Source organism: Cupressus sempervirens, chromosome 4 (genome assembly GCF_028749045.1).
Source record: "Cupressus sempervirens isolate cs-2001-9-10 chromosome 4, ASM2874904v1, whole genome shotgun sequence".
Classification (NCBI taxonomy): domain Eukaryota; kingdom Viridiplantae; phylum Streptophyta; class Pinopsida; order Cupressales; family Cupressaceae; genus Cupressus; species Cupressus sempervirens.
The window spans coordinates 373841389-373860749 of NC_143121.1; the positions used below are offsets into that span (position 1 = coordinate 373841389).

At 38.2% G+C, this 19361-nt stretch overlaps 1 long non-coding RNA gene across 1 annotated transcript in view; it reads right to left on the reverse strand.

Annotated features, from left to right (window-relative positions):
* Positions 1 to 303: 303 nt before the first annotated feature.
* The window catches only part of LOC149561631 (uncharacterized), a 44108-nt gene continuing 25050 nt past the window's right edge, over positions 304 to 19361 (reverse strand). The window contains exon 2 of the long non-coding RNA XR_016363454.1: positions 304 to 644. This is a non-coding gene — a long non-coding RNA (uncharacterized LOC149561631). The remainder of the gene's footprint in view (positions 645 to 19361) is intronic.

Here is a 19361-nt window from a genome sequence, read left to right on the forward strand (position 1 = left end):
TAAGTGTCTTCCAACAAACAGGAAATGTATCAGTGGATCAAACCTCCATGTAAATAGCTGTAAGCTTAATACAAAATGTAGTTCTTTATGTTGGATGTTTTTTGACAGATGGGAAACATGTGAGTTGTTTACTAAAAACTCAAACCTCCACATAAACAGCTTAATACTGAATACATTGTACAGATACTTTATATTGAGTGATTTCTAACAGAAAGAAAATCGGCTTCATTTAAATGTAACAAACCTCCACATAAGCTACTGGTATGTTGAGGATAATCTACAAATTCTTTTATGTTGGATGACTTCTAAAAAAACATTCTAATCATTTATTCAAAGATCAAACCTCCACATAAATTAGTGATATGCATGAATGCAACATGCAGAATTATATTTGAAATTTTGAATAACCACCAACAAAGAAGAAACAATGATTTACAACCCAGTAGTACGGTTAGCTTGGAAATAAACAGGCCATACTTTGTGTCTTAGGTGGTAATCTATCCCCACCGATACAACAAACATAATATACTAATCTCATCTCCATTACTCCGTTAAGCAACGCACACACCCATAACACACATATTATCAGCCTTGTTGCATCCATTCTCAGTTGTTTGTCAATCAATACCTGAATCTCCTTTCCTCTGCACCAGCCAAAGGCATCTGCATTATTAATGCGAAAGATATCCAAGAAATTCAATGTATATCAATATTAACAAACAAGTGAAATATTCCAATCAAGTATTTCTAAGGAATTGCTCACTTCTTTATCTTTGGATCCAATTTCATTCATAGGGACAAGTTACATAGGTGTCATGTTTTTTGAAAGCCACGCATATATTATATATTTCTTTGAATGAGAAGCAGAAACCCAAATCAATATGATATTTTTCTCACTCTTGAAGCCCAGTTCTGGTCCTAGTACTAGTAATTGGTCCTGAAACCCCTTTTGGTCCTCAACTCCCATTTTAGGCCATGGGACCCACTTTTGGTCCATGATTCCCATTTTGGGTCCCATAACTAGGCAGCCATGGGACACCCACTAAGGTGGTGTAATATCCTACCCAGATATCCCTTTCCAAGTTTTCCTCAAATAAAAATCAGAATATAACAGATAGAATATGAAAATAAAACCCAACAAATTTAACTAGTAATTGCTCATATAAATTCTTCAAAAAAGCATATTATTGCATTATACATTAGCAATACAATAACCAGATATCAAAATCAAATCTTAAACAAAGTATTAAAGTCATATTGGAAAACTAAAAAAGAACTTGTAATGCAATCGTGAACTTCATCATGAATTCATCACAACAGATGAATTGGGGCCACGTCCCATCCACCCAAGAAGAACTTGAGGGTTTGTGTCTTTGGATTCCTGAAATGAAGTTGAAGCTTCCTAATTTCTCCAAGAGAAAATCTTAGACCAAATCAATATCCAAGCACGCCCAAATGATTGAAGCCATCCTTTTCTTATTGCCCAAAACTATGACATTTTAGTTTCCTTCTCTTGTCACTTTTAATTGCCCACTTAATAATATTAAATTGACCCCCTTCTTATAAATTTGTGTTATGCTCTCGTAGGTCAATTTTAATATTAAATGGATATGCCCTTAATTTCCTAATGTCCTTAAAAAGGGACATTACAAGTCCTCCCTCCTCGAGATTGCTTTTCCTCAAGCAATTGGTACTAGGATCCCATATAAATCTACAAGTAGCTTTGTAGCCCATCTTGACATCATTGAGATAACATCCCCTCATAGTGTGTAGCAAGGGGTATAAGTGCAACTCATCTGTCCATAGGATACATAGATCCCATATCACCTTGAAAATCACTACTGTGCTACTCTGATTAAAACCGCTCCATGCCCGAAATTGTGTAACCACTCATCAATACGCTACTGAAGTAAGGCATCAACCATACCAATACCGAGATCCCACACTACTATACTACAATGACCATTAAATATGAGAATATATAAATGTCTCGAGGAACTAATAACAATGGACAACTCTCCATCTATGAGTGATATTTCGTGGAAATGCATACTTAAGTCCATAATAACTATCCATCCTGAACTACTAATGAAGGAATCGAATTGTTCAATAGCTGAAATCAATACCAAAGGTTCAGAGAGGTCATACATTTCATCATCAATCTGAAATACAACTGGGTACATCACTGTCATGAGTAAAGAAATAACTAAATATCCATGCCATATGATCAAATGTTAACTCCCATCAATTCTCAACCATGATTCATTCAGCTGGTTAAGCAAGGAATCTATACAACTCATGTCTGAGTAAAAAATTGAAACCATGTGTAAGATGATCGGAGAATGAGAAATAGTGCTAAATCAAAAAATTAGATCAACACACCAATCCTGTGAACCAAACCCACCACTAGGAACTGCAATCGGGTCCCACATCCTCTGGTCAGGATCATCCTCATCATGAGAATATGAAAGATCTTTTGTACCCAGCTCAAAAAGTGGATTATCAAATGTCCCATCAGCATCCACCTCAAACAAGGAATTTTCTACTAGCTGAAAATGGTCCAAAGTTTTGTTACTTAATTCCTTAATCACTTCTAGGAAAAACTCCTGCCTTCTTTTATCCTCCTGCTCCCTAAATTGTTTGGTGACAACAATCTGATTTTTTGCTTCATGAAGAGCAACTCGTGTATTATTCAATTTCTCTTGAGCAATCTTAAGCTCCCTATTGAGCTTATTAACCTCATCCTTTTTTTTCCTTTGTTGACCAGCATATAATTCAGCAACCTTTAAACTACAATCCCTGTTTGAAATCAAACACAAATAATATGACTTCAAAGATTCTAAGGCTACTTTAACATTTTGTAAATCAGCAACAATAGAGTTACTTTCCATTCCCTTTAGTCTCTCTTCTATATGTGCCTTCTTGTAGATATCTTCAATGATCATGTGAGTATCATCATAATAAACCAAGGCTAAAACAATCATCTCTTCATCAACTTTCAGCTGGTTTTTCAAAGTTTCATTGTCACTTTGGCATGTATTTTCTAATTGGTCACCTCTAACACCGTCATCTTGATATTCTATTTTTAATTGTTCCACTAATTTATTATTATGTATAAATGAGTTGTCACAGAAAATACATGACTCATCAAGGATGTCATCAATGACATCGTATGCTTCAAGCTCCATGTTTGATTGAGTTGTGTAAAATGACAAGGTGGCTATCATGTTATCATCTGAAGTCTCTGACACACTCTTGTTTACCATACAGGGTAAATGAATAGTTATTGCATTCAGATACTAGAATATGTAATGTCCCATTTTTAGCATTTATAGCATGATGTTGTTGTTAGCCTATTTCCCCACGGTCCCATAGGCTAACTAGGACATTAAAGGGACTTAGAGGCCATTTGGCCTAGATAGTTTCAGCTGCAAGTCTTTTTGTGAGGTTTTGAGGCAACTTTGGGCATACTTACTATTTATAGTAAGTCATCTTGGATATGGTCGGACATCCAATGGTAGCGGTATGTCGATGGTAATTGTTTAAAATCGACAAGAAGACTTGTTTATCATTGATAAGATTTGTTATGCATTGATAAAGCTATTTTATAAAGTTAAATTTAAATATTTAACTTTATTAATGCATAGACTATAGTTTGTGGGAAATATTTAAATTAAAAGAGTCCCCTTTATTTTATAACACATTGGAGACATAAGTTGCATAAAGGGAGTGATGTTTTATCCCACATGGAGAAAACGAAGGATTGAGCTCTTGTGAGAACACTATAAAAGAAAGAGAAGAGCTTCTTTTTAGTATGCTTGGAAATATCAAAAAAATTGGAAATTTTTTTGGAGATTATGTCTCAATAGTTTGAAGGAGGAAATCCCTTCAAGTTGGAAATTTTGACACCATTGAAAGATATGGTCTTGATATTTAATATGGTACCAGTCCGAAAAAGCAGATACGAAAAAAGCATTCCGAAAAAGCGGAACCGAAAAATTAGGCTGAAAAAGTAGTCCGTAAAAGCAGTCCGAAAAAGAGGAACCGAAAAAGCAGTCCGTAAGAGCAATTCAAAAAGCAGATCCGAAAAAGCAGTTCGAAAAAGCAAATCGGAAAAGCAAAGCAGAAGAGGCAACATTGAAGGAAATTATTACAGCCATCTACAACTAGGTTCCCTTGTTAGTATTATTTTTAGGGCATTATAAGTTTCAGCTGTAAGTGTGCATTATGCCAGCATTATCATTTTTTAATCCATGTAAATGCCAAAAGTCTTGGCCATATTTCATGAGCATTGTATTAGAAATTTCATTGCAATTAAGAAGATAATAGTTGCTAGTGTCATTTAAGCAATTCAATAGCATTATTTATCAGCTAGTTAGTTTGCATACCAACTGTTTGTAAAAATGCCAGTTGGCTGTAGGTATTCATTTCTCATGCTTAGATCATATATATGCACTAAATATTGTCAAAATTAGTAGCAAACTCATGTTAGGTCATTGTGTAGTCCATTTGGAGTCTTCTAACACAAGATTCTCATTGATGCAAATTGAAGAAAGAGTCATTTAAAGCCAGCTAAAATACTATATCAGTCATACGTCCCTTGCATGTGAATTGTTTGATAAAATTCCTTGAGCTTTCATCAGGATTTTTGAGAGCAGATTTGAGGAGGGTCATTACAGTGGTATCAGAGCAGTTTCCTGCCAGCCTGATTGGGTTATTTTAGATTGAATTCAATTATCAGTATGGCTTTAACAGGAGACAAGGATTTGGAAGAAAGAATGCACAATGTAAAGAAGAAATTAGATTGTCCATTTCAGCAAACAGAGGACCTTCTAAGAACTTCGGAGGAGTTGGAAACTTATTTAGGCAAGTTTGATCAGTCAATACCCGATGCTATGCAAACAACTTTATCTCCAGCATTTTGTTCATTGGTTGAGCCTCGATTATTGAGACATCATGATGAGGTAATAAGACTTACAACTCTCTCTTGCATTAGTGAAATCATGAGAATAATAGCTGGCCTTGATTCTTATGACGATCAAATTATGAAAGAGGTACTTCATGCCATGGTAAAAAGCTTTGAAAAGTTGGACAACATTCGAGACCCTTATTTCACAAAGAGGGCAAGATTACTTGAAGTATTTGCAAGGTGTAGATTTGAAAATATTATGCTGGCAATTGGTTGTATTAGTGACATTCGCAGGATGTTTAATACATTTTGGAATATTATGGACGAGTTTCATCCCAGGAGAGTATTGGCATCGATGCACTCCATCATGTTCACAATCTTGTTTGAGGGGGAGGATGAAATTTCTAAACTTTTGGCAGAAGACTTATGGTATGTTTGGACAAAAGAGAGGAATTTGTCACCTATGGCATGTACATGGTCAAAGAGCCTGATTGATAGGCCTAAGGATCGTACCTTCCCTATGACAGGCAGAAACTTGTATGAGGAGTTTAACAGACATGCGAATTCGATACAAGGAGACATTAGCACATCTTCAAGTAATGGTTTATCTGCATCATCTTCACAGGCAAAAGGGGTTACAGATGTTGTGTAGGTTGAGCCAGTTGCATCAGAAGGTGATATCACAGACACAACAGATTGCGTGATTGACACAGATAGTGATTCCAGTACAGTTGGGCTGGATGGAGTTACTGCAATTGAGGATATTGTCATGTTTGAGGATAGTACAGTTGATTAGAAAGTGAGCATTCATGACTTTGCTGAGAAAGAATACCAGGCACAGTTAGATGCTTCGTCACATGAGGTTGAGGCTGGTAGAACTCCTCATGATTTGTCCAGCCAGCTGAAGGTGAGCAAAGACAGTATTGTGACTTCATTATCTCATCATGACAGGATGCGGGATATGATAGAGGATCACATTCAGATGATTGAGTTACAGGGTAGACATAAGGGAGTTCAGGAAAAGCCTTCTTGTGTTGACTTACAAGCAATTAGGGAAGGAATGGGAACGATGAAGTTGAGTTATTTACATCTTCTATCAAATCGTGACCATCTTCTTAGCCTTGTCGGAGACTATTCAGATGCCTTGAGGAGAAAGGAGGAGGAAGTTGACAAGCTTTCTTGCGAGCTTGAGGACACTAGAGCTTCTTTGGTGAATATTCCATTGGCATTACAGGATTGGGAGAGACATAGGGATAAACATGGCATGGAGTTGAGTTTAGTTTCATCTTGCACTCCTGATACTCAGCTTTCTGCGGCAGGCAGATCATATGTGGTTGTTGATAATGTTGCGAGTTCATCTTGCATTCACATCCAGGATATAGGGACAATGTCAGACAGGTATGTGGAATTAGATGGTATTGGTCATATTACCCAGGTGAGGAGTTTGCTTGAGTTACCAGCTGGTTCTAGTTTACGGATATGGACTCAAGATTGTTGTATTGGCGTTTGGGATTCAGTTGACTGGAGATCTTTATCACTTTTTGGTAGCAGTGATTGTTTGGGTGCTATCATGGATTTGATTAGCAGATTGCACAGTGTTGTCTTTTCTTGTGCCAACAGTTTGTCCAATGTTGGTATTAGTTTTTATACATCGGTGTTGGGCTTTGTTCATATATCCAGTCGACCATTCTTGCTGGAATGTGTTGATGATCTTTCATACTTGGCAGTGTGTACAGATGAGTCCCAGGATCATATTGGCATTGATGACATCTAGGAGGATGCAGTGGGTAGTTTTGAAGACTTAGTTTCCTTGGCAGTTTCTTTTGGTACAGAGGAGTTGGATAGTAGTGCTACAGTTTTTGATACTCTGTATGTTGATATAAGCTTTGGAGTTGATTCGCAGGATATGGATGGTAATACTCTAGAGACCAGTAACTTTGAGGATACTCCTTTAGACAGTGCGTCAGAGGAGGTTTGCAAGAGATAGTCTAGCCAGTGCCATCATGTGTCTAGTTAGTGAGCGAGACATTTCTATCGCTTGTCAGCATTTCGACGCTGCTCATCAGTTGTTAGCAGTTTATGGATGAGGTTCTCCTACTAGTGATGAGCAGGGAGGTAGTTACCTTTCCTTGATAGAGATCTACTCTTTATGGGAGGCTATTCGGATTCTGAGACAGAATTATATGCAGTTGGTAGCCGACAGAGATTATCTTATGGAGTGGGGGAGTACAGCATACGATGCATTATTGGCCAAGGAAATGAGGTGAGTGAGCTTACTCAGTAGCTCGAGGTGACTTCTGAGATTCTTGAGAGTACACAGTTGGCTTTCAAGGAGTCACAGTTTCATTTGGCTAAGGTGACTATGGAGTTAGAGCAACTGCAGTCTTTACCGGATTTTGTACAATCATGAACCATGGCGTCTGGTGATCTGCGGATGTCCATGGTCGGGGTTGATAGAGGTAGTGGAGATGAGGATATATCTGTCCACGACACTAGTATTGGCATATTTGGTCCGTTTCCACTAGAGGTAGGTTCAACTGAGTTGGGTGCTGCAGTTGAGCATTGTGATATGTTTGACTTGGAGGGCACAAAGACTAGTGATGTTGTTGTTGATTCTACACTCTTGGCTATATCATCCTCTGACTTAGTTGATGATCAGTCACAGTTGGTTGTATCATGTCTGCAGGATGAGTCCTTGACTGGGATTGGTTCTTTTTACCGGCATCATACTGTAGGATATGTTCATCGGTTTTCTTTTGATCCATGTGTTGAGGAGTTGATGGCAGACAGGTTTGGTTTGGGCTCTCGTTTTTGCTATATACCATGTAATGACTATTCACCATCAACAATGCATGGGTGTTATGGTTATGAGACAGTGACCGGTGATCTGCAGAGTTGTGTTAATTGCAGTAGGTGGATTCTCTGTATTTGGTGCAGTTTCATGCGGGAGTATTCATCGTTGTTGCAAAATTGTATTGTACATTCCACATAGGCTAGTGGGATGTGTTGATGGTATTTACTATGTTGGCAGTTTGGGTTATCTACTCTACTTGGGTTTTAATATTCCGAGAGCTTGTTTCTCATGGGTTCCTGACTTTGGAGTTTGGGTGAGTTGTATTCGCCAATTTGATTATGGATTCCTCTTGGTTAATTTTCAGAGGTTGTTGCAGGAGCCTATGTTGACTAACAGAAGTATAGTTCATGACTACATTTGGGATCCAGGCAGACTGATTGGGTTGTTGTTCGACCATTGCTTGGGGACAAGCAATTTTGGGAAGGGCGGACTGTAATGTCCCCTTTTTAGCATTTATAGCATGATGTTGTTGTTAGCCTATTTCCCCACAGTCCCGTAGGCTAACTAGGACATTAAAGGGACTTAGAGGCCATTTGGCCTAGATAGTTTCAGCTGCAAGTCTTTCTGTGGGGTTTTGAGGCAACTTTGGGCATACTTACTATTTATAGTAAGTCATCTTGGATATGGTCAGACATTCAGTGGTAGCGGTATGTCGATGGTAATTGTTTAAAATCAACAAGAAGACTTGTTTATCATTGATAAGATTTATTATGCATTGATAAAGCTATTTTATAAAGTTAAATTTAAATATTTAACTTTATTAATGCATAGACTATAGTTTGTGAGAAATATTTAAATTAAAAGAGTCCTCTTTATTTTATAACACATTGGAGACATAAGTTGCACAAAGGGAGTGATGTTTTATCCCACATGGAGAAAACGAAGGATTGAGCTCTTGTGAGAACACTATAAAAGAAAGGAAAGAGCTTCTTTTTAGTATGCTTGGAAATATCAAAGAAATTGGAAATTTTTTTGGAGATTATGTCTCAATAGTTTGAAAGACGAAATCCCTTCAAGCTGGAAATCTTGACACCATTGAAAGATATGGTCTTGATATTTAACATGGTACCAGTCCGAAAAAGAAGATACGAAAAAGCAGTCCGAAAAAGCGGAACCGAAAAAGCACGCTGAAAAAGTAGTCCGTAAAAGTAGTCCAAAAAAGCAGGCTGAAAAAGCAGTCCGTAAGAGCAGTTCAAAAAGCAGATCCAAAAAAGCAGTTCGAAAAAGCAAATCGGAAAAGCAAAGTAGAAAGGGCAGCATTGAAGGAAATTATTACAGCCATCTACAACCAGGTTCCCTTGTTAGTATTGTTTTTAAGGCATTATAAGTTTCAGCTGTAAGTGTGCATTATACCAGCATTATCATTTTGTAATCCATGTAAATGCCAAAAGTCTTGGCCATATTTCATAAGCATTGTATTAGAAATTTAATTGCAATTAAGGAGATAATAGTTGCTGGTGTCATTTAAGCAATTCAATATCATTATTTATCAGTTAGTTAGTTTGCATACCAACTGTTTGTAAAAATGTCAGTTGGCTGTAGGTATTCATTTCTCATGCTTAGATCATATATATGCACTGAATATTGTCAAAATTAGTAGCACACTCATGTTAGGTCATTGTGTAGTCCATTTGGAGTCTTCTAGCACAAGATTCTCATTGATGCAAATTGAAGAAAGAGTCATTTAAAGCCAGCTAAAATACTATATCAGTCATACGTCCCTTGCATGTGAATTGTTTGATGAAATTCCTTGAGCTTTCATCAGCATTTTTGAGAGTAGATTTGAGGAGGGTCATTACAGAATATAAGAAAGAATGAGATAGTACTTTATTCATATAAGCAGAGTATACAATCACGAGTACAATGATCCTTCGAAGTTCAATTCAGACGATGTACACATATCTCCCAAAGGGGTGACTCAACTGTTAGGCAACCTTTTGGACACTAACTAATCTCGTCACCCCAAAAGAAAAGTCGTCTTCGGATGATAAAATAGAGACAACTAAACAACTAAGTACATCAAAACAAAACAAGACTAAGAAGAAGGTTGCGTCCCTAGTGGAGTGGGTGTACTAGCCATCTTTTGTGCCTGTAACTTGTGCACTTGTTGTGTTTGGGTGTTTGTTGATGTGAGTTTTGTATAACTTACATAACATATTAGGATTTGAATATTCGACACGGAGTATCAAGCATACAATTCCTCTCTTGAAAAGTTATTGCTCATGGGATATGAGAATAACTCCAATGTTCCTTAATCTTGTGGACACTCACTCAGTTTTATCGATGTGATTTGTTGATAATCATGTAGGCGGCCTTACGTAAATTGTTTAGGATGACTTGGACATTGATGGGATGAAGGTGAGGGTGGCTCAGTTTGTGAAATGTGCCAAGGCAGATAATGTTGATGGTGGTGCTGATGAAGGATGTGTTTGCTAGTGATGATGTTGGTGGGAAAGCGATGGTTGTGGAAGGTGAATGGATGTGCTCTAATACTTAACTTACTCCTCTAACTTGCTTCTCTAAGCTTTGACTACCCAGCCACTTACTATTCTACTCCTACTCCTATGAATAGAAGGCTAGCAAATGGACGGGGATCGAACTTAATGAGAGCTGACCAGCAGCCTCACTTCCACAGGTGCAATGATTCAAAGGAAAAATAAACTAGCTTACCACACAAAGCTTCCCAACCAGCCGCTAGGATGCTAGTGGTCTAGTATTGATCCCTATCAAACATTTACCAATGCTACCATACAACTATTCATCTACTTTAACTTCACTTGAACAACTTCAAATGCAACCAACTTTAACAACTTGAAAGAAAATTCTAAATAGAAGTAGAAAACATGCAATAACACCCAATGTTCTTGATCAATATGCCAATCGCAACAATGAAAAAGAGAGCAATTTTGGTATTATTTTCACAACAATTTCTCCAACACTTTACAAATGAGAGCAAATGACCTTTTATAGGGGCCAAAAATACAATGGACGCTGGAGATCAAAACAAGATCAATGATCCAGATTGGATCCTCAAAACCTTAATTAGGGTTGCCACCCCATCAGCCAATGAGAAGCTACCACCTCATCAATGGACCAATGAAAAAAGTGCAAAAAGTGGCAACCAATGAGAAGGCACCAAAATGGTGGCCAATCAGAAATAGACACTTGTCCTATTCTAGAAGAAAGGAAAATTGCCACTTGGGCTTACATCAAATGATCTTCTAATATAAATCTTCCCTTTTCTTTCATTTTCTTAGCTAAGGCAATGAACTTAGCTAGCCTTTCATTAACTTCTCCCATAGGAGGACAAGGGGTGTGCTTTGCCCTGAGTTTCGCTGACTTCGCCACGCCACTTGCTGCTTGTAGTATCCTTTCGTGATCCTTCTCATATTCTTTCTCAAATCCAATAAAAGCATTGAGAGAGGAAAGGGTGCCCAAATGCTTTTTCTTGATAGCAACCTTTCCCAACTCATCCAACTTCGATCCAAAATTTGTCTCGTTTACATCTTCTTTGCCAAGGGGGATTGTCCTTCCTTCAGTCTGTCTCTCATCCGTATCATGTCCATTGTACAGATATTGCTGTCGGTTATTCACTTCATTTTTGAGAAGAAAGAAGTTTTGGCGTCATATCCTCTTTGTCTTTCTTAGTGTTCGCCCGCTTGGGATTCTTACTTGCACTATCATCCTCCATGCTCGTCGCCCTATTACAGGATGGTAGAGTAGTGGACCAAAAGACAAGAAGAACCAAGCAGAGCAATCCTTAGAATAGAATGAAAGATGGATGTCGACTTAAGCACTCCTTGCAACTCTAGCTGATGAAAATTCACCTTAACCGATAAACTTATAGTGACTTTTTGGAACCTAGGATATGACTTTCAAGAAGTTCAAATCCCTTTGCAACTTAGAAATTTACACTCCTAAAACTATCCAACACTTGCCTTCTATGCAAAAATCAAACTTTCATATGTATCTCTTCTCCCAACAAAATTGCCAAAATCTGATATAAAAAATGCAATCCTAAATAGGAGAAAAATTAGACCTTCACCACAAATTTCCCAAAAATCAGAATCAGACCTGCCTCAATAAAATGCCAAGAATGGAAAATTTTGCCTTTGTCTCAAATCCGCCCAAGCATGAAGTCTGAAATCTGCCCAAAATGCTACTTAGGGCACAAATCGCAGCCCACAAATGGAGGAAAAAACCACCAAAATCTGCAAAAATCTGCCCACAAGAAAAATCGCCAAGGTCTAAAAATGGAGAAATGCAAGCAAAAATTGCCCAAGCATGCAAAAAACTGCCTTCCACTAAATTCGCTTCCACAAAATTCGCCCCCAAGTCTGGAAAAAATCTGCTCCTCCACAAAATTTGCCCACATGGAGAGGAAGAAAAGTGATTTGTGAAAATGAAATGGGGAGGAGACTCCCTTTATAGCCAATTTTCTTTCTCCATAAAGTTGGCCTACATGGTCTAGGAGAAAACAAAAAACAAAAATTAAATTCAAGTTAAGGCCCACAATTAAATACTTAGCTCAAAAAAATTAATTTTGCCAAAAGAAAATTGCACTTTTAAATTTACCAATTAGCTCCAATTGCAAAACGAAATTAAATGGCCTTGAGGGTGTTAAATATTTTCATTTAATGAGGGTTTAGTAATTAATACGTCATTAAATTTGAATTTTGGCTAACCAAAAGCCATTTTTTTCAATATTAAATTACCAAATTCATTAAAAACTTAAAAGTTTTCAAGGCAATTAATCCAATTAAAGCCAATTTTTTTGCAATTTTCTACCAAATCGATTTTGCCAAGCTAAAAAAAAAAAAATTTAAATTGCATTTAGAACTAAAAATCGATTTTTTGCACTTTTCCTCAACAAGATTAAAAAAATTTCACCAAAGAAAAATTTGAGATTTTCCAAAAACTTAAGTCTGATTAAAATTTCTCTTTTGAGAATTATCCAAATTTACAGAGTTAAAACCAAAATTTCAAAAGAAAACGTCTAAGTACAAAATTCACAACTTTATCCTGCCAAGTTGAAATTAACTGAAAAAATTATTTGGCCTAAGGATAAAATTGATAGCTCTGGAAAATCAAGTTGAAATTGGGTGAAAATAAGCTAAGCCTCCCAAATTTGTCCTGAAGGTGCCAAGGCGTGAAATTCTCAAAACTCAAAAAAAATTTTGGGCAATCCAAAAATTTTCCGAGGTGATTAAAAGAAAAAGGGGGTCCCCAAGATTTGGGGCGATGTGTGAAAACCTCACAACATCTGGTGACTCCACAGGTGAAATGTTCCTGAAAGTTTCAAGAATAAAACAACTTACAACAAAAAATCTCAGGATGGTTTATCCAAAAACCTACTTAAGGACTAGCACTCAACGAGGGAAAGAACTCTCAAGTTGAACCTAAGTTCTTTGACCATAAGTTACTCAAGCGTGTGCAAATGATTTATTCCCCACTCAATAAGAACTCGATAATCTCTTAGATCCTTTGAACTTAGCTATTATAATATTCTTACTTCAAAAGCAACCTGGATAGAGCCCTGCTGCCAGTCAGGCGCCTATAGCCTCGACGGAGTTATCGCTGCGGCACCACAATCAAGGTTCTACCTTTAGTGATTATTTTTATAGCACCGGTAGAGATGATTGCACACCCTTGAACCAAATTTCATCTTTATTTTCACTTTGATACTGCTTTTTCTCCTTTCTCATGATATTTTCTCTTTTTCCTTTTCTTTTCAATCTTTTGTTTGGTTTGCAAGCAATAAAGCTTGCGGAGGGTTTGGAAGACCACAGTGGCGCTGAAGCAGGCGTATGATTTTCACTAAGTCAATTTCTCTTTGAGACATCAAGAACTCAGAGCAATTAAGTGTGAGTAGAATGTTGTAACCATGTCAAAGATAGCTCAAGAACCTCTATCAAGTTAAACCCAAATTTAGTAAAAGTCCTACCATAGACCAATGACTAAGCACATCCTTTAACCTCTGAACCTTGTTAAATGTATTCGAGAAATGAACAAGACGGACTCCGTTTTGTCACCAAAAATGTAAAATCTACACACCTCGCCCACAAGAGATAACATGGACCCCCTTTTTGCGCTTGCAAAGGCCCAAAACCAAAATTGCTAACTAAGGGAAAAGTAAAAGATTTCAAGTCAAATGACTTGATGCAAATCAAACTCGAGCTCCCTTACAACATCTAAACTAAACAACTGAAAAGAAAACTACCCTAAAAACTAGAAGGGAAACTACTCTAAACACTTGGGCCAAATGGTCCAAGACAAACTCTATTCTAAAGAACTGAAAGAAAACTAAACTACTAACTGAAAGAAAACCTATTCTAACTATGTACAAAAGGGCTCCGGGTGGAGTCCTAGGCTTGGAAATAATGCTTGAGGAATTGTCCATTGACGGGCAATGGGACATCCTCGCCAGTGAGTGTCTTTAGTCTAAATGCATTATCTCCGATGATCTCGGATATTTGGAAGGGATCCTTCCATAGTTTGTCGAATTTGTCATGTTGTCCCTTCCTTTTATGGGCTTTGTCCCAATATAAGACCAAGTCTGAAATCCTAAAGGCCTTATTTTGTGCTGTCCTATCGAACCAACGTTTCACTACCCCTTGATGTTTTGCAAATTTATCTAGGGCTTCATCTCTCTTCTCATCCAATTGCATCAGTTGAGTCAACCTAGCCTGGGCTCGGTCTTCATTCTCATCATAGTGCTCCTGTATGAACCTCAAAGTTGGAATTTTCAATTGGATCGGGAATATAGGATCTTGTCCATAAACCAAATGATAAGGTGTGTTTCCTATGGACTCTTTCACTTTAGTTCTATCCGCCCACAAGGTGTATCTCAGTTGCGTGTGCCAATCTTTTGGATTCCTGTCTAAGAGTTTTCCAATCACGGTCAAAAGGTTCTTATTTGTAGATTTTGCTAGGCCATTACCCTGGGGATAATATCCTGATGAAAATTTTAAAATAACCCCATGGTCAAATTTCCAAGTATGAAATTTCAAAGAAGTAAAAGCATAACCATTATCACATACAAAAGCAGAAGGACAACCAAACCTAGTGGTGATCTTTTCCTCTAAGAACTTAATGACGATCTCAGCAATACAATTCTTGAAAGCTTGGGCTTCTGACCACCGAGTACAGTAGTCAGTTGCGGTTAGAATATACCTGTGTTGTGCTGAGGAAGGTGGATTGATGGGACCAATGAAGTCAAATCCCCACATTGCGAAAGGTCTCACCTCAATGATTGGCCGCAAAGGCATCGCTGGGTTTCTTTGTCTCTTCACCACAGTTTGGCAAACATGACAAGCCTTCACATGCTCGTGTCCTTAAACAAAGTTGGCCAATAGTATCCGGCTCTTAGTATCCAATGTGCTGTGACCAAATCTGATCTATGTCCTGTTCCCCATTTGTCATGAAAATGTTCTAAAATGTTCTTTGCTTCTTCCTTTCCAACGCATCTCAAATATACTCCCTCATGATTCCTCTTGTACAACACTACTCCTTGTAGCATGTATTTTCTGCTCTTAAATCTCAGCGCCCATTTTTGCATTGGGTTCAAATGTGAAGGACATCTGTGATTTAAAAGATAGTTGATTATGTCTTGGTACCATTCATCGGGATGCACCTCCTCCAACTCATAAACTTGCTGTACTAGTCTAGGTCCTTTTGATGCCATGGTCTGCGCTAATTGTTGTCCTCTGACTAGTTTCATTGGTTGGATCTCTATGTCATATTCTTGAATAATGGCAACCCACTTGCCTCTTCTTTCTCCAAGTTCACTTTGCATTAACAAAGTCTTTACTACTGTGTCTAGCACGATTGCATGTACTTTGCTTCTCAAGATGTAATGCCTGAATTTCTTTACCGCTTTCACCAAGGCATAGGCTTGTTTCTCCACATTTGGGTAGTTCAATTTGGCCTCCCTGAAAGGTGCACTCATGAAGGCAATTAGATGCTCTTCACGTTCCTTATTCTTCTGTGTTAGAATGGCCGCACATGCGTGATCAAAGACAAAAGAATATATGTTGAATGGCCTCTCGTAATCCGGGCTTACCAGGATTGGTGCATTGATAATAGCATGTTTTATTTCCTCAAATGCCCTTTTCGCTGCTGGAGTCCAATCTACTTTTGCATCCTTCTTCAACATGTCATTCATCGGTTTCACAATCTCAACAAATGCAGATATGAACTTCCTTACGAAGTTGATCTTTCCAAAGAAAGATTTGAGCTCTTTCTTGCTACCTGGTACGCCAAGTTTGGAAATTGCTTCCACCCTTTTTGGATCTATCATTATACCCTTTTCTGAAATCACATGTCCCAGAAGCTTCCCTTCGGTAACTCCAAACATACATTTCTTTGGATTCAAAGAGATCCCAAACCTTTTACATCTTGTGAAAACTTTCCTTAAGTCCATTATGTGATCCTCTCTATTCTTTGAAAATACCGTTATGTCATCCATGTAAATGATAATGCATTTATCTTTTAAGTCCTTGAAGGCATAGTCCATAGCTCTTTGAAATGTTGCACCGGCATTGATCAAGCCAAAAGGCATCCTTCTATATGCAAATGTTTCCCATTTCGTGGTGAATGCTGTTTTCAATCTGTCTTCTTCTTCAACTATCACTTGATTGTATCCCGAGTATCCATCCATAAATGACATCATTTTAGCTCTGTTTACAATCTGCAAAACCTCATCTAATGATGGCAATGGGTAATTGTACTTTTTTGATGCTCTATTCAAGTTTCTGAAATCCACACACAACCTTATTTCTCTGTTCTTCTTTTTGACTGGGACAAGATTGGTGACCCACGTTAAGTGTCTCATCGGGAAGATGATTCGTGCATCGAGCAGCTTTTTCACTTCTTGATATATCAATGGTTCTAACAAAGGGTTGACCGGCCTTTGTTTCTGCCTGAATGGCTTACTCCCTTCCTTTAGTGGAATCGTGTGTGTAATGATGGTGGGGTCATATGTCTTCAAATCCTCATATCCCCAAGCAATCACGTCAGGGAATTCCCTCATCAAATTGAAGATGTCTGCTTTCTCCTTAGGTGTACAAACTTTTCCAATGTGGACAATCTTGGGACAATCCTCTGTTCCCAAATTAACCTTTTCACACTCATCACCTCCTGTAGGTTGATACTGCATTTTGTGGAATTGGTCCATGTCGAATATTCTTTCTTGTTCAATCATTCCTTTTGGAATAGTGTTGGTCTTTAGGCTCATAATTCCTTCGGTGTCAATCTCTGCTTCTTCATCCACTTTGCCATCTATGATTTGTGCTGTGAAGATATCTGAATTGGTCAAGAATTTAAGAATATGCCTATCATCTTCGAACACTTGGAAATTCTTGACGTTGTTTGGTACTGATGGAACCGATGCCAATTCCACTCTAAACTTCTTCAAGCCATCCAACTTTATTGGTGCTAGTGAGCTTGCAGTCTGTGCGAGGGCATTTGCCACCTGATTGTATGCTCTATAGCTGAACTTGATGTTGAAGGCATCAAAGCTTTCTATCAGATCCTAGACTCGATTTCTATAATTCTTCAACCTCTTGTCATGGCAAGCAAAATTTTGCTTTATCTGTTCAATTATTAGATGAGTCCCCTAGTACGTGAAGTATTTTGGCACCTTTCTTAATAGCACACAACAAGCCTAGAATCAATGCTTCATATTCTGCCATGTTCTTGGTGCATGGGAATCACAATCTGTGTGCCTCCAAATATGTTGCCCCTGTTGGGCTGACTAACTCGAACCCGGCTCCGGCTCCTTGCTTGGTTTTGGAGCCATCGAACCTTAGAGTCCATACTCGGTTTCTTTCTAAATACTTTTCCTCTTGTAAATTCTTTGACTTATCTGATTCATCATTTTCTCTCATTTCTTCATCTGGCGGTGTAACTTGGTTCTTCTTTTCTCCCATCATGCTACTTTCAGCTTCCTCTACTCGTTGAATCTCATCTTTCTGTTTGCCATGTTGATTCTCATGTTTTAGGGCCCCTGGGATCCTCTTTTCCGCTTGTTCTAATGCCACTGTACACAAAGAGCAAGATAATTTTGAGTGGAATGCATTGTAAATTCTGCACAAGTTGGGTAATAATAAGTCTCTTACTGGCATTTGGTCACCCAACTCCATCCTTTGTTGCACAGTTCTAGTCACGAAATTCTTGAAGTTTTCAAACATGCCTTCGCCCTCATCGGACGAAGCATCTGGATTTGACTCAATCAGGATCTCGGTGGAATCCTTTCCTTTGCTCATGATGTTCATAGTCAATACTTCTACTTTCTTTGGTTCGTAGGTGCTCATATTTGTTTCCATGAACAATATTTCATTTGATTCATCCTTTTCTGTGATCGTCAATCTCAACCTTGGGGTACTGTCGATTCTGATTTGATTGGCTAGTCCCCTCCATGGGAGCCACATGTGAGAAAAGTCCGTTGCCATATATCCATTTAATCTTCTAGCCCAATCTCTACCTAGGATCAATCCATAGGTATCGGCCACATCTACCATGAAAATGTGTACCATGTGTTCCATTCTTGGATCAGATGCCAACTGCATATGTATGTTATGTAGCTCACCTACTACTGGTACTTCTGTTTTATCCAATTGAGTAACTCTTCTATTGGAGCCTAAAGGCGTAACTCCTAATCTTTTGCAAATGTTTAAAGGCATAACGTTACTTGATGCCCCTAAATCTATTAAGCAATTGTGAAGCAATTTCCCGAACATCATTACTGATAGCAAAAATGGGGTTGGCTCATCTTTTCCTTGGTAATACACTACGGGTGTCTTATGTACTTGTTTTGGCTTCACTCCAAAATTTGTTGGCTGAGCAGCCTCTTCTTTCTTCACTTTTTCTTTATTGTTTATCGAGTCTTGATGCCTTTGAGTTTGTTGTTCTACAGGTGTTGATCCTTGAGCCACGTAAACTGGTTGAGGTCTCGGCTGTCTGTTGAATTCATTGATGTCACCATATGCAATTTCCTATGTAGAACTTTCTATTTCTCTAGATGGAATGTCTTGAGGCGAATTTGTCATATTCACTCCTGGAGCATCCTGGATTACATGCACCAGATTAGGAGGAGACCTCCCTTGAGTCTGCGTTGTTGCACCTTGAGTGCGGAATCCTTGTGATTTATTATCCTTCAAACTATCAAGGAACGTGTCTCTAATCTCTGCTACCTTCAATAATTCGAACAAAGGGAGACTGATTTTAATCTTCTTCATCTCCTCTGTCACGCTTTGTCCTAATCTCTTCAACTCTTCATTGTTCACGACATTGTTTCCAGTCCTTCCTTTACTTGTTTCTTGTGTCGACTGGTTGCATTCTTTGAGTACCTTGATTGTTTTGCTGTGTGTTTTGTTGAAAGCTCAGTTGTCCATTCCCACCGCCAAGGTTGCCTTATCTGTATTCAAGTGCATCCCTCGAAGGATTCGGTATATTACTCGCATCTGAGTGTGGAGGCATATTGAAATTGTTTGGGGGTATGGAAGATGTGAAAGGTCCGTCATTTTTCTTGTTGTTTCTCTGATAAAACCTAGCATTGCTAATCGGTTGTTGAAATGTTTTGTTCCCTCCTATTCCTTG